The sequence below is a fragment of the Athene cunicularia genome, assembly GCF_003259725.1.
Source record: "Athene cunicularia isolate RWA chromosome 1 unlocalized genomic scaffold, athCun1 chr1_part2, whole genome shotgun sequence".
Taxonomy (NCBI): Eukaryota; Metazoa; Chordata; class Aves; order Strigiformes; family Strigidae; genus Athene; species Athene cunicularia.
The window spans coordinates 73760720-73784931 of NW_020799092.1; the positions used below are offsets into that span (position 1 = coordinate 73760720).

Consider the following 24212-nt stretch of genomic DNA (forward strand, 5'->3'; position numbering starts at 1 on the left):
TAGATGGATTGATGAGTGTTTTTTTCTTGGGGGAAATGTGTTGTGAGAGCTCTAAAGTAACAGGATAAGGTATAGCTTATTTTCTTAAGAGTTCCTTAATCAGCACTAGTATGTAACTCAGATTCCAAAATATTTGGAACCCCACTGAAACAAATAGTAGTGTTGGAGGAACAGAGATGCACTAGTGACCTCAGAGCAATTTTTAATATTATTAAGTGTTGCTTCCAAGTACTAAAGTCTTTTGAAGTGGTGTCTAGCTATTTTTCTATGATATCTGGGGATAAACTCTATTCTTTATTTATCCAAGCAGGGGTTCTCCTTCACTGGATCTCATAATGTTAAAGAAGCTAACTGAATTAAGTAATTATAAAAGGTACTAGAGACTAAACCTATGAAACCAAACTCATCTGTTATTAAGAATGCTAAATGTCATTTTAATTTTCCCATCCCTATCAAAGAGTGTTCAGAAATGAGATTTAGTCAATGTGTCTGTAAATCTAGCTTTCCAATAGGACCTTCAACAAAGTAAGCAATGTGACAGATGATGAACTCCTATCAGGAAGTACGAGGATACCATCAAAATGCACTAAGTACTTGTAATTGCTTTCCAACAAGCACAAATGGCTATGATGGTACACAAGACAGTGATCTGGAACATTAAAGTCAACTCTTACTAGCATTATTTCTCCTTCCATTGATCAAATAAAAAAAAAAAAAAAAAAAAAAAAATTTAAAAAAAAAAATCATAAATAAGCCCAAAACTGCAGAGTAGCCGTGTGACCTAAACAAAAAAAAGAGCAGAAAGCAGTGAAGCTCATCTGGAAAAAGGTGAAAAATAACAATGTAATGAAATACAGCAGAAACAAAGGCCCCCTAAACTACTTCCCTCAAGGTCACACTAGTTCAGAAGCAGTTGCAGAATCACATTCTCCATTAAAAGGATTATACAGAAAGGATGTGGTTGATTTTGCTGATACCTGTTTGAAAACCAGTAAAGTGATGCAAAGACAAGATATGGAAGGGAGAGGGAAATCACAGCCTTTAACTTTTTCTGAACACAGACATTTGAGCCTTAGTCTGCTAAATCTAGGAAATGATTTCTCAAGTGTTTGTTTCTCACTGACCAAACTAAATCATCCTTTGCATTACGCCAGTGTAGGGTTGGGGATTTTTTTTTTTTTTTTTTCTGTTTTTGATTTAGACTCATGTATGTTGCCTTATCAAAGTCCCTGCATTGTAAAGAAAGTACTTAAATGTACATTGTGTGAGGACTGGCAGATACTTCATAGTACTTTGGAACCAGAATATAAAGCATCAAAATTTATGACAGAAATGGAAGAAATCTCAGAAACAGAAGTCATTGAATTTTTGGTATAAGAAAATCATTAATTTGCCAGCACTTTCAGTAAACTCCAGGTTGGGCAACTGAGACTATGGCATTGGTTCAAGAATATTTCCCTTCTAGAGACAAAGAAAATACATACTTGCTTATGAAGCTAAACTTCACTGAAGGATATCAGCCTGTCACTGAATACCACAGCCCTGCTCACCAAGGCATGGTGGTGTGCAGGACAATGATTCTATGACCCTTTCTTCTCACAGCCTCAATGACCTCTAAAATAATGTTCTACCCCCTTGCCCTGCTTTCCAGTAGGAAAGGCAATGAGGAAACAACATTTGAAAAGGACTGAAAATGCTACTTTCTCTGATTAATGTAAAATAACCTGTATTAGAGGACTCAGTTTTTATCGTCTGGATTTTAAAGATTAAAAAACCCCAACTAACAAATACCTTTACACTCTTCAATCACTATAAATGGTACAAAAGTAGACATAATTCATGCTAAATTTGAAGCTCTTTTACTCTCCCATACTGATGTGAAATAAAACTGAAAATTAGACCTGTTGTTATTTCTGTATAAACTGTCCATTAGAATAAAAAAAAAAATTTTTTTTGCTATGACTTCAAAACTAGGTTCCTATCTGGGAGAATCTATAGAATGGCTGTCAAGATTTATACCATTATCTGACTACTGATGGATTTAATAATCACATCATGATGGCGTACTCCATCTTTCTGGAGTACAATCCTGACAAGAAAAAATATGTGTCTGCATATAACATGGATTTTATATTCTAACATTTGTAAAATGATAAATTATCTACTGCAGCTGATTAAGACAATATTGGTATGTAAGATGGAAAAAGTGCAACTACTGCTTAAAATTATTTAAAAGAAATTAGAATTACTGGAGTTCAATGGATATCTCTTAAAGTTCTTGGAATTACGTGTAGTGTACTAGGCATAGCAGAAAGCTTATGATGGTGAAATATCTATGTGATCTTTCTTTTTTTTCTTTCCATACATTATCACGAACATACCAAAAAGATATACATACAAGAGAACAGAAGGAGAAACACAGTATCTACTATGTTGCTGTCATGACTGACATTTTAATTGGCTCACAAGTGTATGGGGACTGCAGTATGTTTAGACTTAATTTCCACATGTACAATACAGCCATTACAACTAGTCTTTTCTACATCTGGGAATTAGTTTATAGCATTGCAACTGTTGCTCATCTGGTCTTCTGCTGTCTTTGCCATGAACATGAGGCTTGACAGAGAAACTGTGGCTGGATAAAATAGCTAGCAGATATTAATGTAGTCCCCTTAGGTATACTAGTTGAGAACATACCTCTGTAAGCAGAGAGAAGCCCAAACCACAGTGTTTAGAATTGGAGCTAAATAAAATAGGGATTGCAGACTTTGAGTGTTTCTTCTTGTGTTGGAAGGGGAAAGGCAGGGTGGGTGAAAAGTACAGTAGGTACGACAGCACATGCTAACAGTGCTGGAGCCCATCTCATGAGGACTGCTGTTGTTCAACTGCAGCTTTCAGGGCACACATACATGGAGCAAAGGCCATCTGCATTACAGCTGCTTGGGACTTCTCCAGCAAAGACCCCTTGCTATCCAAAAATTATGATTCATCAGAATATTTTATTTCTTTTTTCCTAATGAAAACTAAATTTTCAAGAACATTTTTATTCAAAAGTTTTCTCAGATAGATTTGTCATAGAATATTCCAATGGAGTTCATTTGCTTTGACTGACTGTACTTTTACTTAGACAAAACATGAGAACAGAGAATTAATGCATGTGTGTCATGGTTCACTGAAGGTAATTTATATAGATGTGGAACATCAGTCAGAAAGTCTGTATCTCTTCAAGGTTATAGAGGCACAGAGAGACCAACATCCTCAGAGACAATTCACAAACAGGGCTGTGTCCCATCTCCCTCTTGAGGGATCACGATGAACCAAAAAAAGAGTGAGATCTGAACTGCAGTCTCCCACATCCCCTGAGTTATAGAATGATCCTCAATAGAAATTTAATTCTTTTGTCACCATCAAGTCAACTGGACTCTGGCCCATTATTTAAGTATTTTCACAAACCTAAATAGTTGCAATAAAAGTAACAAAATCCCCCTGATTTTGTTCCAGGATTTATCAGAGACATGAAGGAAAAGGAGTTTTGTTTGTTTTGCTTTAAAATCATACACGATCTTCATAACTATTGAGCTATTTCAGAGCATTCACATATCAGTATTACTAAGAAAATAAGGAGGAAGGGGTTTGGAGTTTGTTGTGGTTTTTTTTGGTTTTTTTTTTTTCCCCTATCCCGTTTTTCCTTTACACAATTTGATTTAGCATGATGAAGAAAATAAAACCAAACCCCAAACCCTGAAATCTTTCAGAAACCAGAGTTCCAGTTTTCCAGCCAGCCCTCATCCACATGGAGGCCAAATGCTTTTGTCATATTATTAATTCAGTCTGCACAAGAGGTTGTGGTTCTCTTGATAGAGGAACTCTACTAAGAATTGTGGTGCCAGAAAATCTGACAAGTGCCCTCCCTCCCAGTACAATATTTTGGAGAGAGGAAGCACAGAGCAGAAGGCGGACTCTCTGTGGGTTGTTGGGGGATGGTTTGCATAATGCTTACAATTCTTTGTAGTGTGGTTTTGAAGGGAGAGAAAGTTGGAGCATTTTAACAGCCCTTCTCTCTCCATCTCCTGCAGTTTATACAGGACAAAGAGAAACCAGGCAAAAAGTAGAAATCAATGTTGTTACTTTCCTGACTTTTCTACCATCTTAGAACAAGGTCTACCAGCAAAGTCTAGTAGACCATGCATTACAGCCAGTGTCTGGAAACAGATTTAGGAAAGGTTTTGGCAGTACAATAAAACCAAATATTTCACGATAATGAGTGCTCAGTTTCAGATGCTGTTTTAAACCACATTCAACTGTACAAAATATGTGTTTTTTTAGTTTTGTTATTTTTATCTCTCACCCCTATTTTAAAATACCTGAGAATTATTTTTAATACTTCTTTCACCTTTCAGGTAAATGTATTAGCAGTCATACTGACCACTGTGAACAGAAGCATTAGATCTTAGGAAGATGACTGAAACCCTAATAAATTTGAAACCGTTTTCAATTAGTACACAGGAAATTTACTTTGTGAGCCATGACTTGTTTTATTAGTGCCCTGGAGGGCAATTTAGATTGGAAAAATCAGGACATCATTGTTTGCCAAAAAAAGAAAACAGATACTTAGCTTTCATCTATAGTCTGGGATACAGCCATGAAAATGTGACTAAAATATTATTGAGTATCAAAAAATATTTATACATTGGGGTCAATCATAGTTCCAGAGTGTTGGAAACGACATTCAGCCCATCCTAAAGTGTGTACTTAACTTGGAAGTTTGCCACTTGCTAACATACTGCTTTTACTTTTTAATGAACCCAAAGTAAAACCTACATTTTTAATAGGCACAATTAAAATATGGGAAGAGTTGCTCAAGAAGGAGAAACCTCCTTAAAATGTATCATACCTCTTGAACTTTATTCACCTGTGTTCTCTATTGGGTTACATCATATACCCTATTCTCTATTTTTCTTCTCCGTTTTTACTCAAATTCTCAGCCAGGAATAAAAACTTACATTAAAAGGCACAAAACAGAAAGGAGTAGGTACAGAGAAGGGCTCCTACCAGTGCATAATCCCTTCTAAAAATATGAATAGCAGGATCAACTTTTATGACTGCAAAATTTGTTCTACCAATTGTAGTCTGGTCAGTAAAGTGAAGGAGAGGATACACCCGATGAAACAGCTCTTAATATGTTTTTGCCTGATGTACACAAGCATCAAATACAAAAGTGCTCCCTGTGTGTTAACCTGCCTTGACCTCATCCACCTGTATAAGGGCCTCTTGCAGTGTGGTCTATAATTTTTCAATATATTTTAATCATAGCCACGTCAATGTCTTTCACACTTCAGCAAGCTCCTTCAAATGATGCCAAGCTCAGTTAGATTCAGCAGCACTGGACCGTGGCTTAATCACTTAGGGCTAAATTATCATAACTCTTTCTTGGTCGTGCAAGTGAGGGAGAAGTGTCCCCTCCTATTTTCCCCACTGTGAATGTAACTCTAGGGGGAAAGACAGGAATATGAGAAGACCCTGGTGCACTTTGCTCCATATGCAGCAGCTGATACATAGGGTGAGAAATAAAATTCTCTAAGAGAAGAGGTGAAGTGCTTTAGTCTTTTCACCAAAGCATGTACTGGAAGGATGCGACTCAAAACAAGTATTCATACCATTTACCATTAGGTTTCACCTGTACAATGAGCTCACTGTAGTTAGGTAAAAGAGGCTGCTCCATGAAATAATTCAGAGCACCGAAAAAACCCTAGTACTCAAAGCCAGCCTCTGTGAGAAAAACCTATATGAATAGTGATCATAACGACTCCAGGGTTCACAGAAGTGAAATTACCCCATAGTCAGTCACAATTCCTATCAAAAAAAGGAACATTAAAAAATACAGGGGCATTCAGTAATGAATCTCCAGATAAATACAAGTTTTGTCAGGGTATTAAAAGTCCTTATGGTTTTCCTTTCCCATATGAAGTTTTCACCTGCAAGATCTATGCTTCTCAAATCAATCGTAGATGCAGTATATGAGCTCTTACACCTGAAATAATTTCAGACATGCAAGTATCCATCCAAGAGTTTAACTTGCAAGAGTGAACTCTTGTAAATGTTGCTTCCTCCAGAACAAAAAGGCTACCATGTGTGAAAACAGCATTCACAGTTCAGATCTGTGGTGTACCTACAGTCCTAGCACACATTTACCCTCTGGACATGTCTGACCCTGAGGCAGAAATACCATAGTTGCAATTCCCAGCTCCCCTGGAGGGACGGACCTTGGCATGTCCATCCACCAAAATCTCCCAAACAGAAGCGAAGCATAGGAATGTCATCCTAATGATCCAGGTCCCGCCTCAGTAAGCCGGCATGATGGTGTCAGGCCACGTATCAGGGACCAGACCTGTAGGGCACATCATGGGCTGCACCTATGCCTTATTATAAGCATGTTTTCTATCTGTCTCCATCAAAACAGCTGTGTCTATCTGAACTTCTAGCTGAGCTTTTAACAGAAAACTAATCCTTTACATAAAATTCAGAGTTTTAGGATCTTTAAGGAACATAGTAACACTATACAGAATTCTTCACCACTGGGACACAAACAAGAATGAACAGTTAGCTTTAACTTATTTAAATACAAAAAAGAAAAAGAGCTTACCTCACACAGCCACAAGTTTAATGGTCAAGGCAAAATTATCCAGTTTGATTGATGTTTCTTTTGATACTCCTAGAGGAAAATAATTTTATATTTGAAAAATACATCTAATATACAGAAGAACCCATAAAAGTTTACCTACCTATTTTGAAAAGTAAATAAGAACGTAATTAGTTACCACAGCATTGCTTTAAAGCATCCAAAGCCCTGACTATATAACAGGGAGCATTCTGAATTCAATACATTTTGGGAAAGTGCCTGGCAGAGGGCTTGTGACGAAACACAGTAGTATTGCTCATATAAAATATCAGCCTCTTTGCTGTAATGAGGCAAAGTCATCTTGCTTTGCAACTGCAGTTTGTTAGGATTGTCTCATTAATAGAAAAAAAAAACCCACACAAAAAAAAACCCCAAACCAAAAAACCAAACCAACAAGCCAACACTCTCTTCCAAGTTTAAATGCATCCATTTTTATTGGAATTATGTTACATCTCCTTATAAAGGCAAGCCTAGACATAAGACACTAAACTAAGTAAGTTTTACTTCTTGAAACATTATATCATGGTTTTACTTTGGCCCACTCAGTTAATCTTGCTTAGGAAAAAAGGAGGGAGGCAGCATTTATTTGGAGGAGGGACATGGAGTTTTGCAGTGCTGTATGAATAACACACAGCACAGGTGTGGAGCATTGCATAAATAACCCTATGGCAAAAAAACAGCAAGCAAGAGCACAGGGAACCTGATCTTACATTAGCCAGAATTCTGTAACACAGATGTCAGATTGCCTGTGCCTAGGAGCAAGGCAGAACTACTACACACTTTTTGGACTCACAGGACTACTCAGACACATATGTGGGCATCCACAAAAGCTAACTCCAGCCAAGGAAAGTTGATTAGAAAGCCAAGTTCATTTTGAGTAGCTCAGAGCACCTAACTAAACTTCAGCTGTAAAGGAACCTCACTCTCTTCACCAAAAAATCTCAGATAATTCACCTTCCTACACTAACCTCAGACTACATGAAGCCCCCTTTCTCCATTCTGTTCCATTTGGTCTTGTTTGTTTTGTTGTTTTGTTGGGGTTTTTGGTTTGATTTTTTTTTTTCCCTGAAAAGTTTTAAGAAAACAAGATAAATGAAAAATATTTAAGTGTTTCTACAACTCATTAAGAAGAAATTTGCTCATGTAAGTGGGCCTTCCAGGCACTGGCTCATAACTGCTGGCAATATGACAAACTTACCACTGCCTGATGCCTGTCACATGAGCATGAACACCCTGGGCTGCAGTTTCCTGCTCTGGGACCTAGAGCATGCCCTAGATCAAGAGTGGCTAAAGAGTGACTGAGCTGTGAATGAACAGAGAAAAATACTTTTCAATACTTTCTGTATGGAATTTATCCATGAAAGATCAAGTCCAAATGGAACTAAACCCAGTTTGGTCTACAGTTGGTTCCTTTCACTGAACATTTAAAATTAAAGATTTCTGTTTGGAACACATGGACTATGTTGTTATATCTGACAGCAGATGCTATAGGACCCTACAGATTTGGAGGATACATCTTGTCTTTTAATATGTGCTTGCACAATGCCTAACATTCCTTGGCAAATAAGTTAGTAACATTCTCACGTAGAATTATGCAAGGTCTTTCTTGTTACATGCAAGTTTAGTATATAAAAAAAATTATATTTGGATCATGATTTACAGTTTCACTGAACTGCTCTGGCTTTCTAAATGTGACTGACACAGAAGGAACTATGCTAAATATTTCTTTTTAAATAAGGAAAATTTTTTTTTTTTTTTTTTTTTTTTTTTTTTTTTTTTTGTATAAATGTATTACAAGAAGTTTTCTGAAAGACAGTCTAGTCTCTAGTTCTAAAGAGCTGACAGAAAAAAACCCTCATCCAGTGGAAGAAACCAGTGTTATGAACTTGCCCACATCAGCTGTCAAACAGAAGCCAACATGCTCAATTAACATAATGAGAAAAAAAGTTTTAATATCTCAAAAATACAAGAGTTGATCTTCTGTAACCTACACTGTCAGTGATTTAAAATGAAATAAATTACCTTATCTGCTAAGGGGAACTAAGTTAATGTTTTTGTTGTTTTTGTTGGTGGTTTTTTTTAAGCTATATAATAGCTGCTGATTTGCTCTCCAGGAGTATTTTTAATTTTTTTTCCTTAGTGTTCTCTTTCCAGTCTGAAGACAAATTTCAGACCTCACTCTGCCTTGTGTTAAAACCTTCTAAAGACAAATTTCAGACCTTAATCTGCCTTGTGTTAAAATCTGAACAAAGCCCAGTGAAGGAAGTAGAAGACATTTCAATAAACTATGGTAGCAAGACCCAAACGATGCAAACCCATCAAATCTGACAGACCTAGATCTGTACAGGCTGACATAGACCATTTTAAAAGTAAACCTCCAGAAAGTGGAAGCCTACAGAGGGTGGAAGCAAGGACAGGCAGCCTCACAGGAGTACAGAGAAGTTGTCTGAACAGTCAGGGATTATGTTAGGAAAGCCAAATCCTTTATAGAACCAAATCTGGCCAAGATTGTCAAGAGCAACAAGAAAAACTTCTATAGGTATGTTGGTGATAAAGGAAGACTAGGGAAAATGTGGAACCTCTCCAGAAGGAAATGGGAGACCTGGTTACCCAGTATATGGAGATGGCTGAGGTACTAAACACCTTTTTTGCTTCAGTCTTTCCCAGCAAGTGCTCCAGACACACTGCCCAAGCTGCAGAAGGCAACACCAGGGACTGGGAGAGTGGAGAACTGCCCAGTGTAGGAGATCAGGTTTGAGACCATCTACGGAACCTGAAAATGTACAAGTCCATGGGACCTGATAAGATGTATCTGTGGGTCCTGAGAGAACTGGCAGATGAAGTCTCTAAACTGGTGAAGTTCCAGCTGACTGGAAAAGGGGAAACATAATCCCCATTTTTAAAAAGGGAAAAAGGAAGACCAGCGGAACTACAAGCCAGTCAGTCTCACCTCTATGCCTGGCAAGATCGTGGAGCAGGTCCTCCTGGAAACTATGCTAGGGCACATGAAAAATAAGGAGGTGATTGGTGACAGCCAACATGGCTTCACTAAGGGAAAATCATGCCTGGACAAATACCCTTCTACAACAGGGTAACAATGTTGGTGGATAAGGGAAGAGCAACTGGTTTCATCTACCTGGACCTGTGCAAAGCATTTGACATACTTGTCTCTATATTGGAGATACATGGATCTGATGGATAGACAACTTGGTCAATAAGTAATTGGCTGGATGTTTGCACTCAAAGAGTCAACAGTCATGATCAACGGTTAGATGTTCAAATGGAGACCAGTGATGACTGGTGTTCCTCAGGGGTCGGTATTGGGACTGGCACTGTTTAACATCTTTGTCAGCAACATGGACACTGGGATCGACTGCACCCTCATCAAGTTTGCCAATAACACCAAAATGTGTGGTGTGATCAACATGCTGGAGGGAAGGGATGTGCCATCCAGAGGGGCCTGGACAAGCTTGAGAGGTGGGCCTGTGCCAACTTCATTAAGTTCAACAAGGCCAAGTGCAAGGTCCTGCACATGGGTCAGGGTAATCCCAAGCACAAATTCAGGCTGAGTGATAAGTGGATTGTGAGCAGCCCTTCAGAGCAGGACTTGTGGCTATTGGTGGGTGAAAAACTGAATATGAGCAAGCAATATGTGCTTGCAGCCCAGAAAGTCAACAGTATCCTGGGCTGCGTCATGAAAACTGTGGCTAGCATGTCAAGGGAGGTGACTCCTCCCTTACGAGGGCAGGCTGAGAGAGTTGGGGTTGTTCAGCCTAGAAAAGAGAAAGCTCTGGGGAGACCTTATTGTGGTCTTTTAGTACCTAAAGGCGGCTACAGGAGAGATAGGGAGGAACTCTTTATCAGAGGTGTAGTGATAGGACAAGGGGTAATGAAAGTAGGTAGATTTAGATTAGATGTAAGGAAGAAATTCTTTACTATGAGGGTGGTGAGGTGCTGGAATAAGTTGCCCAGAGCAGCTGTGGCTGCCCCCTCCCTGGCAGTGTTCAAGGCCAGGCTGGACGGGGCTTTGGGCAACCTGGGCTGGTGGAAGGTGTCCCTGCCCATGGCAGGGAGTTGGAACTAGATGATCTTTAAAGTCCCTTCCAAACCAAACCATTCTATGATTCTATGATTCTAAACTGAAACAGATTTCATAAAAGGTATCTCTACAGATTCTTGCATTTTATCTTTTCTTAATCTGATCCTAATCAATTATTTGGAAAGACAACAGAGAGTGTCCTAGGAGTATTAAACGGGTTTTTTAAAGCATTCCAATTTTCCTAGAGCTTTATTAATCACTGCACTATATTCTGCTAATTCAGTCATCTGGACAAAGTTTTTTTCCTAAAAAAAAAAAGAAAAAAAAAATAACTGGTTTCAAAACACTTTAAATCCAAAGTTTCTGTCTTTTCTGTGATATATTTACCCGTAACTAAACTATTAACTTTAACATATAACATTTAACATTTAACATAGAACAGCTGAAAAAAACATGTTCTTAATTACAGTAGAATTAGTGTGATATTAAAATATTATTATTGTGATACTTCTGTTAAAGTTCTATCAACACTTTCCAGAGATATGGCAACAGCTGTATTTTGAAAGTTTTATCATCTGGACAGAAAAGCATTCTCCATCCTAAAGTTTCCAATTAAAATTGTGTATTAAAGAGGATATGCTTTTTAAATTCAGATGTAGAAAAGATCCAGATCTCTAAGCCACAAAATCATAAAATAAATTAAATGATACAGCACTAAGGGTTTTTCCTGCTTTTTAAGCTGATTTTCTAGCATCACAGAAAATACGCTACCAAAAAAAAAAAAAAAAAAAAAAAAAAAAAAAAAAGAGAGAAAATAACAGGCTTTTTTAAGATTCTCAAGAGGAGCATCAAGAGTTTAAGCACCCAACATTATTAATCCCTTCTGAAATTCCTATTGCAGGTGCATGCATTTCTTTCTTGAACATGTGAAGCCCAATCCAAACCTCTCAGTCATAAATAGAATGAGTACCACTGATTCTAAACATCTTTACTAGTCCACCTCTCCAGGCAAGGATGGACTGACAGTGTTCTTTTACTTCTTTCAGACATTTTCCACAAACAAGGATTTTACAGCGTAAACACAATGATGTGAAGACCAACCCCCCATCCACATGTATATATACACATGCATGCAGAAAGGAAGACTAATCTTTACTAAACAATCTGTAGGATCCTCACTGCTTTTTTTTTTTTTATATGCTCCCACTACTTCAGGGCCAGTCACAGGAGCCAAACTACCTCCTGCTATGTTTTACAGCTGAGGTTTCTCAGTCCTTTATAGGCACCATTTGACCCCTTTCCAGCTGGCTCTGATAATGAAATACGGGCAACCGAGTCCAGTCCTACCTCCCTGCTCCCTGAACAACTGCTCTAGAATTGAAGGGAATAGACCACCCTGTTAAATGTAAAAAAAAAAAAAAAAAAAAAAAAAAAAAAAAGGAAAATTTGTTCATTTTATTGTTTCTTACAAGAAAAAAGGAAGAGGGAGAAGAGAGGGAGAACTTTTGTAGATACGATTAACTTCTAGTCACTTGAAAGTCTAATTCTGAAAACAAAATGTTGAACTATTTGCAGACATACACCAATTTTAACTTAAGCAGATATTTCATGTACACTTTACTATGTTAGCTTTGTCTGTGGAATTCTCCACATATGAAATGTTAGTTTGGGTAGCTATTTTGATTAATGGGCTTATGTAGACTTGGAATAAATTCAGATGAAATAAGCCTTTATGCTTCCATGTTTAAACATTTTTTTTTTTTTTTTTCTTTCCAGTCTATGATTATTATATGATATATATACAATATATGTTAGAAAGTTCTTAGTGATTGGTAAGAGATAATTCCATGAGCTCACTGTCTGAACTACTGAGCTTGAGATGACACAGGACCCCCTGGAAGGACGGACAGTATTTCCTTGAGAGCAAATGTGGATGTCCATATCCATGGCACCATCTGGGAGAGGGTCCCTGGGCCGACAGAGGAAGTGCAAAAAAGAAGACTGAGTCTCAGTCTAAGGGCAAGACATTCTTTAGAAAAGCAGAAAACAAACATGGGGCAGCAATAGGAAAGGAGGTTTGTCCAGGTAACAGGAATCCCAGTGCTGACTGGGAATAAGATATAGATCTGAATACTATAGCGGGCAAGAGGAAGATTTCAAGTAATTTTAATTTCCTTCACCTAAGATTTCTGAGCTTTCCCTGAGTCACCATTTTATTTCTGGTTTTGTTTTTGTTTTTAAAACCAAATGCAATTTTGAACATCTGTCTTTTTTCTCACTCTAAAAAAAGTTTACACAGTCTCATCTCAAAACTATGCCTGACTTGAATCCGATCATACCATCTCATCAAGTACACACCGCTAGCAATGTGAGGGCAGACATTTTTATAAAGATGTTCCTCATTGACATTCTACATCAATATTTGCATAAGAAAGTTGTCCTAAGAGGTGATGTTTGGCTTTGAGCCAGCTCTAGAACTGTTTGTCACAAGGCCTTTAGATAAGCAAGCAGATTGAAAAGCTATGTAAAACATATTTTTGTGTTCTGAACAAAGATAAACTTTATCCCAGACATAATAATTGTATGATGAGTGATAGCATTTAAGAGAAAATATTCTTTTAATGGAGAAATGGCATGTTATTGTAAATATCATTTTTACTCCCCAAGACATCTCCAGGGGTCTATTTCTGAAAATGTGACTTTTCTAAGTTAGACCCACAGATAGGCAAAGTCTCTGCTTGTGTTTGGACAAAGTACATTCAAGTCTTGCTATTTGGGTTTTGTGGTCTCCAGTTGTCATAAACATTCTCAGAAGCTATATTATGCATACTATAATGTGTGTGCATAAAATTTTGGAATCCCACCAACAGGGAAAGAGATGTAGAAACATTTTCCTGTCTTTGAAACTATCAGTGAAAATGAACACAGACATTTTCAGAACTGGCCTTATTAATGAAAGCCTTTCCTAGCTGGTATGTATAAGGGCAACCATATTATTCCCAATGAAAAACAGCTTTGGAAAGTGAAGGAGAAAACCTCATGGGTGGTCTTCTAAGAAAATAAAACCAGAGTTTTATACTCTTGCTGCATCTAAAAAAAATTAAAAAAAAAAAAAGGTATCTAGTGGTTATTTTTGGGGCCCAGAGGCACAGGAGCAAGATGCCATATTTGACTCCAAGAGGGTCTATATTCTGTCCTTCTCAGACGGATGATTTGAAATGCCATATGTTTCCCAAATCTGATTCAAAGTGAATTAAATTATAGAGAGTTTCACTCCTTGAACTGGTTGAAGCAAGATTGCTATGGAGGTGAGGCACAACTGAAAGCTGCTTGTATCAGCTGAGAGTCTAAATGGACTGTAATAGGCTTTGGAATAGGGTTTTACCCTAGAGCAGAGGTCTCCAAGATATGTGATGCTCTGGCATTAGCAGAACCCCAGCCTTACACGAGCAATTGAGTACTTTGTGGAATCCGGCATTCTGTGTCTGATTCATATTTTAAAACAGTTTGCTTCTGCTTCCTGTCAACCATGCACTACTGTCTTTGACTACATCTTTATTACATAGATATATACCCATTTCTGCTCTTTTTAAAATGGGGTGATTAAAATTTCTGGTATTTGGGACAAAAATAGAGTCATGAATAATAAAGTTGTCATTCTGGTATAAATTTCATTCTATTTTAGTACACTGGCAAAAAGTAGAAATTGGAGGAGAAGAAAAAGTAGAAACCTTCCAGTCCATATTACAGATTTTGGCAGAATGGAGAGTAGTTTCTAAACTGTTATCTTTGATTGGCTTTGATCAGGTCTTTTAACATTTATTTTGTGCTGTCATATAGGCAAAACATTTATTGTGATATTATAAATATTCTGTTTTGAACTCTTTTGGTATATGCCTTCCAAATAAAATTCCATTAAGTGGAGCAACTACATTTCTTCCATATTCAAAATTGCTTATGACATTTTTGATCACTCTGTGATAAAGGTTCCAGGATGAATGAAAGAAAGATATAAGCAGATGTAACTGTAGATTAACATAATTTAATTCTATGAGGTATCTGACTTATAGCAGAGGCAGTGAATGAATCCATCTCCCATGCCTCCTACTCTTGTTAAGCTTCCTCTAGGCCCATCTAAATGCACTATTGCGTAAACCTCATCACATACCTTTGGCATGACTGTAGAATTAGTAATGGACTACCCTGTTCTCACTGATGTAAGACCTTCCCTTTCTTTATTAAGTCAGATTTCCTGCCAATAGATGTCACAGGACATGCGATTTCCTTCTGAAAAGGTCATTAAATGCGATAAATACATAAGCACAATTCGCTTCCTCTCTGAGGCAGGGATCCAGAAATTTTGCACAGAGCCTCTTGCATAATACTCCCCACCAGCTAGTTTAGCAGGTCCAGCCAGCACTAGTAGCATATATTGATTTGGTGAGATATACCTTTGAAAGTGATTCAGTGCAGCTGTAAACAAAGGACAACACTGATGAAAAGGTGAACTGTTTTAAGTTCTTCACTAAGTGTGTTTTCTTTAATTCAGTGAAATATTCTGCTACCATGATGTTATTCCCTGAACTGCAGAGATGCTAACTGGTGATCAATAAAAGATGTTTCGACTCACACTCATGACCTCCATCTTAAATTAAGGCAATAATATGACTCTAGGCCATTGAAAAACATAGTCTCAAATGACTTAGTAATGTACACTTGAACATAGTGGAAGTCTTGTCATTGAGTTCAGTGAAAATCTTTCAAGCCCTTCTAGCTCAAGCGATATTATATTTATAAACAAACCCACTGGACAAAAAAAATGTAAAGTTTTACCTAAAATCTTACTGCTTTGAACACAGGTCTACATCTGTATTAAAGAAAATTAATCTGCTGGTAATAATTCAGCAGCTTACATTAGTTTAATTAGATGGTCTCCATCAAATTGATACTGTCCATATTGTCTTTGCTATGGCTAGTACTTTTAGTGGAGATTTTATCAAATATATATAAATCTGTAACTTTTTTTTATCCCTTAGAAAAGTCCTGGTCAATCCTAAGGACCATTAAAAAAATATATGTTATTATTATTATTAATAATAAATCTAGCTATATTTACATACACTAATATTTTGGATAGAAATAAAAAGGAATTAATTAATTCAGATTTATAATTTAAGAAGAAGCCTGTTCATTCTTTAGAAATAAAACAGGTCAAACCATTTCTCTGCATCCAGAACAACTCTGAGCCTCTATACAGAGAGACTGATAAGAGTTTCTGTAATGACTTCTAAGAAACCAGGTCCTGTAGATGTATAATAACTGAGAAAGCTTAGTGAAAAGAAAATATGAAAACAAAAAATGCTGTGCTTCACTGTAGAGCAAAATATCCTTTTACAGGAAGGATATTTTTTAAAAAAGGAGCATTTTATTCTGTGATTGTGTTCTGTCATAAATCATACAGACAGATGTGTGCCTTAGTCACGCATCAAGGTTGATTACCATTTCTTTAGGTTTATGCAGCACAGGCTAAGGATTAGACTTTTTATTGAACTTTTTTTTTTTTTTCATTTTATAGTAGGGAAAACGTAATATTGCATGTATTTTTCTTTGTTACAGCACATCTGTACAATAAAAATAATATTTACATCATACAATTTTCTGCTTGTATGAAAGAAAATCTAGTCATAGCTGGGTCTGCTTGTTCTCTTTCTAAGAACACATTTTGGGGAAAGTCCTCATACAGGTTAAGATAATGACAAAAATTTTCCTTTGCATATTCTGCTGTCCACATGCCTATCTAATTTTTATATTTTAAAAACTGATCAAGAAAATCTTAGAATATATGTATAGATGAAAGTATCTGGAGGATAAATGTTTACCAATTTAATAATTAAGCCCTGTTGAATTCCTGCAGCCATGAGTCAAGGACTTTTAAATGTCAGGGTGTGTGTAATGTATTTTAATTTTATTGTATCAGGCCAGCCTGAACTAGAAGTGGGATTCTTCCTCAGTATAGTTCCTTACCAAAGAAAACTCTGTGGGAGGAGAATATATACATCAGGGATAGTGATCTGACCTCAGCTATTATAGCTAGTCATAGCTGGCATCAAGAAGAGATTAACATGAGGTTACTTAATGTTTCTATTAGATAAAGTTCAGATTTGACATTAGTCATGGGTATAAAGTAAATTTTGACTCTGCTTTGGAATTCAGGCTCTCTAGGTTATCTGCCAGGTCCAATGAACTTACAAAACCAAGATTATTATATTGCTCAAAGGAATGAACACATGTCTGAAACAAACAAAATCTAAGATTTGGCTGAGGAGCTCATATCGAAAAGATCAATGTTCACTGGTGTTTGAAACTTACCAAATTAGATTTATTCCTTTTAAAATAAAAAGCGAAGTAAATATCTAATTCATCATTGAAATAGCAGTCACTTCATATAATTTCTAAAGGTGAAATGTTTGACGAATGGCTCTCTTAGAAAATCTCGGGACAAATGTGTATTACTACCACCACCACAGACCTATATTCTCTTTTTGGTTCCTCTTTCCACAGGAAAGGCCAAAATGATGAGATGTGAATTTGCCTGTGGAAATGTTAGACTGCTTCAAGTTTGGTAAGAAACAGCATTTCCTATACCAGTCCAAGAATGTTAAAAGTTAATAAAATGCGAGTCAATGAGTGCTTTTATCCTATCATAATATGATTCATAACGTAGTGGATCCTGGCTCACTGATATCTTAACAGAAACAATAACCCTAATAGCTTAGTGCCATTTAACTGAGAAATTTATTAGTGTGTCACACACTGTGCTTAGTGCTCATTTATTTCTTCTCCTAGTCTGAACAAATAGGGGACAGTTATTGCAACTAGGTTATTATTGTTTAGTAAACATCAAAATAAAAAACCAACAAAAAAAAATCTAAGGTTTTTAATGGTTGTGGAGATTTTTTAGTGTTTTTTTCCTCTCTCTCTCTTTTTTTTTTTTTCCACAGGGGTACATTTTTCCGCATAGATGTGATGTTTATGTTCACTCTGACTCACACTGGAAGGAAAGGAGGTGCTAATATCCATGATCAAGTCAGTTCATAAATTTACTTCATTGCCTCGTCACACCATCAACACTTGTTTTTCCACTGAATTTGTTTCTCATTATTTCCTCTCTTCCACCTCAACTATGAGTGGTTTTAAACCTACATTAACTAAGAAACATTTACAAAAACATCCCCAAGCATTGTAAAAGCAAGGTGACTTACCTTTTGACAATTGTCCCTTGAAATGGAAAAGTTTTGTGCTTTTTGAGCAAGAAACCATCCTCTCAGATTCTTCTCTTCCCTTGCCTGTCTTACACTGCGGCTTTAACCTCTGCCATCATTATAATTTCCTTAACCAAGGACTATGATGTCACAACATTTTCATGCTATGATGGACCTCTTTGGGTTCAGGATATAATTACTACTTTTCTGTGTGTAGCTATGCCGTTGTCAAAGAAAGAGATAATATAAAAATAAAGAAACAAACTACAATGTCTGGTTCTTAGCCTATTTGTTCTTTACGTTGATATTGTTTGAATACCAAAGTCTCTGGTGACTTAACCACTAACACACAGATGCATTTTGCTTTCTTCTAATGGAATCAGAAAGTAAACAGCTAATTGACTTATTTCACCTTTCCCTGCTGAAACCTGTTATTGGTTGAAATACAAGAAGAACCGGTATTTCCACTGCATCTCATTCTACTACCTAATCAAATTCTTTCTCTGTTCAGCAGAAACTGAATATTAAAATCATCTATAATGTAGATCTGTGTGATGAAGTAGAGTATATAATGTCAATTTTCTGGTCTTTGTGTCAATGAATATACTTTCCTGGATAAATGACTTTTGGGGCAGCAAAGTCAGTAAAAATTGTCTGGCAATAGGAGCTCTGCACAAAGAAACATTTTTCTTGCAAGTTTTGCTGTTGCAAATAAGTTGGATGATCTCTGTTATTTTGGATTTATAAAACTCTATTTCAAATGCTAATTTCAGCTCAGCTGGGGATAAGGTCTTCCAACAGAGGAACCCTAAAGAAATCAGCTTCTTGGTCTGCTAAGCAAAATATCAGAGCCAACTGATCAAGGCTGAAATCAAGGCTCAGCTCAGGTCAGGAGAGTTTAAACAAGACACACACTTCCTCACTGAAAGCTGCAGATATTTATTTCCCCTGCTAGAGTTCTCCACATCTCTCCCAAAAGCCATGGATGGGACGGTGGTTTGTCCAAGCAGCTGTGCAAACTGCTATGCTAAAGTGCATAATCCTTACTGACATGTTCTGGCAACGAACACATATCTGATGGCAGCCCTACGTTAAATATTATCTTATGTTCTGTCCTTCCCTCTCTGCCCGTGCTGAGAGCTACACAGTTAAACATAGGGTAATTTCTCTCAAAAAAGTATCTCTGCACACCTTACACAGAGCTCAGCCTTGACAGTCACCTGTGGATCTGATGTGAATGTCATCAGAGAGTAGATGCGCCTTGTGTGGCACAGAGAAGTGATGAAATCTTCATCAGCAACCTGGAGATGAAGGTCAGACATTCAGTCTTCACAGAGCCCCATGAAATGATCTCAGTTTACTTGAGGTGCTTTGAGTCATGGGGCCTCAGAATGAGAACACCAAACCCTGCAGCAAGTGGTCAAGTCAAGAGCCGTAACAGGAGCTGTGTGTGTACCACAGTTACCTTTACAATATTGAGACTGGGCTATTCTTACTAAATGCAGTCATCTGCAATACAGGGAACTTGTTTGTGCCTGAAATGATTGAAGTTTAAGAATAATGGAAGAAGCAAGCATCACTACCAAGCATCTGCCTGTTGTGGGAGTGGAGTTTTTATTGCTTGAGCTCACAAGCTGGTAGGAATTTGTTGGTCTGTCAGCTTGAAATAAAACTCAGGGAATCTAAATCTTCACTGAACTATTTGAATATCATGGCCCATTCTTTGTTTGTGTTGGGTGTTTTCATCTTGACGACTTAAAATACAGAGGGTGGGTGTGGTTAAACACCCTACTCCCACTCAGTCATTCCTAAAATATATGTTCATGTTCAGTTTCTCCAAGGTCCTTCTGGATTTGTGTCATTGCAGAAATGATATGCCAGCTCCACAAGCTGAGAACAGGCATCCTGCTCTTACTCAGTTGCACATCCCCTGAAACTTTTAGTAACCACTTGGTGGAGAGGAACACACTCTTAGATTAACACAGAAGTTCGTTTAAAAATTATTACACCGCTTTGCTTCAAGACTTTGAGGCCTCAGACTTTCTGACATAGTAAAACAAATAGTATTTTTGAGCAACCTGATCTAGTGGAAGGTGTCCCTTTCCATGGCAGGGGTGTTGGAACAACATTAAACTATTCTATGATTCTATGAACTCCTTCCTCAGACTCTGTCCTGCCAGTTCTAAGCAAGAACATTGTAGGATGCGTTATGCCATACAAAATAATTTGCTTACTTTGCAAAAAAATCCTGCAATAAAATAATGAACATAAAATGTTTAATTCTTGCTAATGTGCTGACACCACATAAAAGGACTACTTCATCTCTCATCTCAGAATAGCATTTCCTACTCTTCATGCCACAGATCCATAAGAAACCATGATCCAGACTCATGTCATGAAGCATTCAGCCTTCCACTTATCCTAAGATAGATATCCATGTCTTCTAATGAAATTTTTTTAACCGATGAGCATAGACATTCAGTCCACCTGAGTTCCTGTCTGGGGGTAACTATCTCTTATTATTAGCAGAAATGTCCTGCCAGTAACTGCTCTGTCTTCACAGTAGTCTTGAAATGCCTGAAGTAAGGGAGGGATAATTTAATATCTGGCTTTTCTAATTTATTCTTCCCCACATTGAAGTAGATCAGGTAACGAGCAAAGAATCATAGCATATCATTTATGTTGGAAAAGACCTTTAAGATCATCTGGTCGAACCATAAATCTAACACAGTCAAGTCCACCACTAAACCACGTCCCTAAGCACCACAGCTACATGTCCTTTGAATATGTCCAGGGATGGTGACTCAACCACTTCCCTGGGCAACATGTTCCAATGCTTGACAATCCTACCGGTGAAGAAACTTTTCCTAATATCCGATCTAAACCCCCCCTGGAGCAACCTGAGTGCATTTCCTCTTATCACTTGTTACCTGGGAAAAGAGACTGACACTCACCTCACTAAAACCTCTTTCCAGTTAGTTCTTGAGGGTAATAAGGTCTCTCCTCAGCTTCCTTTTCTCCAGTTCCCTCAGCTGCTCCTCTTAAGACTTGTGCTCTAGATCCTTCACCAGTTTCATTGCTCTTTGGACACTCTCTAGCACCTCAATTTCAGTCTTTCTTGCACTGAGCGGACTCACTAGTGATGAGTAAAGGGGAACCATCACTTCCCCAGTGACTATTTCCCCAGCCACACTATTTCTGATATAAGCAGGGATGCCATTGGCTTTCTTGACCACCTGGGCACACTGCCATCTCATATTCAGCCACTGACAACCAACACCCCCAGGTCCTTTTCTGCTGGGCAGCTTTCTAGCTTCTGTTCCCCAGGCCTGTAACATTGCCTGGTGGTGTTGTGACCCAAGTGCAGGACCCGGCACTGAGCCTTGTTGAGCCTCATACAGTTGGCCTTGGCCCATTGATCCAGCCTTTCCAGAGCCCTCTGTAGAGTCTTCCTATCGTTAAGCAGATCAACACTCCCACCCAAATGATGCAACATCCTTTCTGCATACTCTGATCTCTAATGATTTTAACACACAGGGTGGAGTTTGTAATGGAAAAAGAAAGTGTTTGATCATTGATTTTGCCTGCAGTCTTCCCCTGTATTTTTCATAACTGTATTTCCTAACAGTTCGTTCCCTTCATAAAGCTTACTGGAGTAAATGTCCTGCAAATTTAGACAATCTCATTGCTCTGGTATACAACTAATACAGAAAGACAAACCTACTGAACCAAAACAGTTGTAAGTTACGCAAGAGAAAACTCATCTACCATGCACCAATCCATTTAGGTATGAGACAAATTGAAATTGGTATCAAGTGAGGTATGAGAAAAAAGCCAGCCTCAGCTGAGAAGTTTAATGTCTGGTAAATGAAGTAAAGTGAGAATTTACCGAAGTTAGATGCCACGATTAAATTTATTTTTTTTTTTTTTTCATTATGTGCCATTCATATGACAGGTATTAAAAGATTTACTGATCTTCACAAAACAAGATTGTTTCTTAAAAGATAAATTGTTGAAATTATCCCTGACTAGACCTTACAATATTATATTCATGTTATATATAAATATTCATATATATTCATAACAGTATAACAATATATTCATTTTATCAATATCTTCATTTTATCAATAATTAAATCAATATCATGATCCATTTGATTTATTTTCACTATATGATTTTATTCTCATGGACACCAAAAAGAAATATACGGGTTTTATTTACAGATGTTCTCACTATTTCAAGGTTTTTGATGAAGTATGTTATTTTTTACAGGTTTACAAGCTTAACTGCTTCCTCTTCAAAAATATCCAGGCCAATATTTGATAAAATTTGGGGACAAAACCAGTGCACAAAAAAATCCAGTGCTTTTTTTCTTAAAGGTTATCTAAATTTGAGAAATTAGTTTCTTACTTTGTGTTGAGGTACATATTAATATAATATCTCTCCATATTTATTTCAATATAGTATCACGGATTAAGTAAAATATGGTAATTAACAAGCATGTTTCCTATTAATAAATTTTATTTCTGTTTTTTTCTGCCTTGAGAGGAAGTAACTTCATAACTGAGAACTATTAAAAAATTGCTGCTCTGTATACAAGCAATCTTTTCTGAAGTGGCAGATTGCTAGAGCTGGTCATGGTGCTAATCAGTATTTCTTCATTGTTTCTTTGGGACTTCTCTTCTGTATGTTATCTCTTCTATTAAGGTTGCAGGATCTTTGAAGTAACTGTAAATTTGTTCTGAGTTGATGCAATATCTACCATGTTATGCTCATATTTTATGAATGATCCTACTGAAAGTATAATCTTTTTTCCTTTCAAATAGTTGTCTTTTCCCACAAAGATCTCTGTAGTAGATTTCCAGTTTGTGTTGGTATGGAAACTAGTGTAATCACATTATTATACTCAAAATTTTATGCTGTAAATCTGATGTAATAGCTGTAAGGAGGGATAATCATCTATGCAGGTGATATTTTTAATCTCAGAAAGAATCCAAAGATCAATATACTACTCACACTACATGCTAAAATGTTCTACTATTGACCTGAGGGACATCCACTGGACTGAAGGAGGATAGGATGTGCAGAGTGAATATACAGAGAGGCTTTACAGTGGAAAAAATACTCCTGTGGTTTTAAATGGCAAATTTAGCTTAGGTTTTCAATAGGATCTCACGAGTCACACCGAGCTACTGCCTGTCACTGCAAACTACAAGTTGGTCTTTTGTCTCAGAGCAACTTTACTATTACTGGGTACTGCCATGTTATATCACGTGATTATGATATTTTTGAGGCCACTCCTTGGAAAGCCTGAGCCATTTTTAAGGCATGGTTCACTGCATTTATAGTATTATCCTTTAATATTCTAGGCTTTTCCAGGAATTAACTACTACCTTTTATTATAGCAGTAAATTATATAGTAAATGTGGCTTTTACTGTCTTTTCACTGACAGTGTCTAATAATAAAGGTTAAAGAACAATGCTAAAAATATCATCACATGGCATATACGATATGGTTATATTTAATCTCAGAGTTAGAGACAATTTTTGTAATGTAATTAGGACTTGTTTTTCTTGGAGTTAGATATTCTGTAAAATAGGGATAAAAATATTAATCTTTACAATGATGAAGCAAAGTATGCTCTGCTGTTGAAAAACTAGGTATTATCATCTTCCTCCTCTAGTGGAATAAATCTTTATATATGTTAAAATTATTCTCCCTATATATTTCTCCCTGTTTCAGCATTTAATAAAATAGCCCCTGGACTCCAGACAAAAATGTTTTTTATAACACACAATAATGTCTGGTTTTGTGCAGAACAACAACAGAAAAAGACCGTTACTGTTCTCATGAGTAACTGAACAGTTAGATCGATTATGTTTTGCATTCATCCACAAAAAAACTTGGAGGAAAGGATTAGTCTTATTTCTAGAAATAAAATATGTCTTTTGCCATCCAAAGTTTTCAAAACTCTTTCACCATACCTAGAAAATATGTACTGCATCATATTTTATAAGTGGGTTTTGTTCTGAGATTTTTCTGATATTCATTAAAATTTTCTCTGTAATATCGTGAACAATTTTAATACTTTCATAATTTTGCTGCAGTCTGCCTTTCTGCACTATTCTGGTGGAATGATTTCTCCATCCCAACGGTACTTAGCGAAGTGTTTTAAAGAGTTTCTTGAATTCAAATGTAAAATGTAAATGAGGCCCTTAACTAAATCACAG

At 36.9% G+C, this 24212-nt stretch overlaps 1 protein-coding gene across 1 annotated transcript in view; it reads right to left on the reverse strand.

The window, feature by feature from the left end:
- The window catches only part of SEMA3A (semaphorin 3A), a 333234-nt gene that overhangs the window by 232875 nt on the left and 76147 nt on the right, over nucleotides 1-24212 (reverse strand). The window contains exon 2 of the mRNA XM_026868121.1: nucleotides 6644-6712. The gene's annotated coding sequence lies outside the window, so the exon portion shown is untranslated. The remainder of the gene's footprint in view (nucleotides 1-6643; nucleotides 6713-24212) is intronic.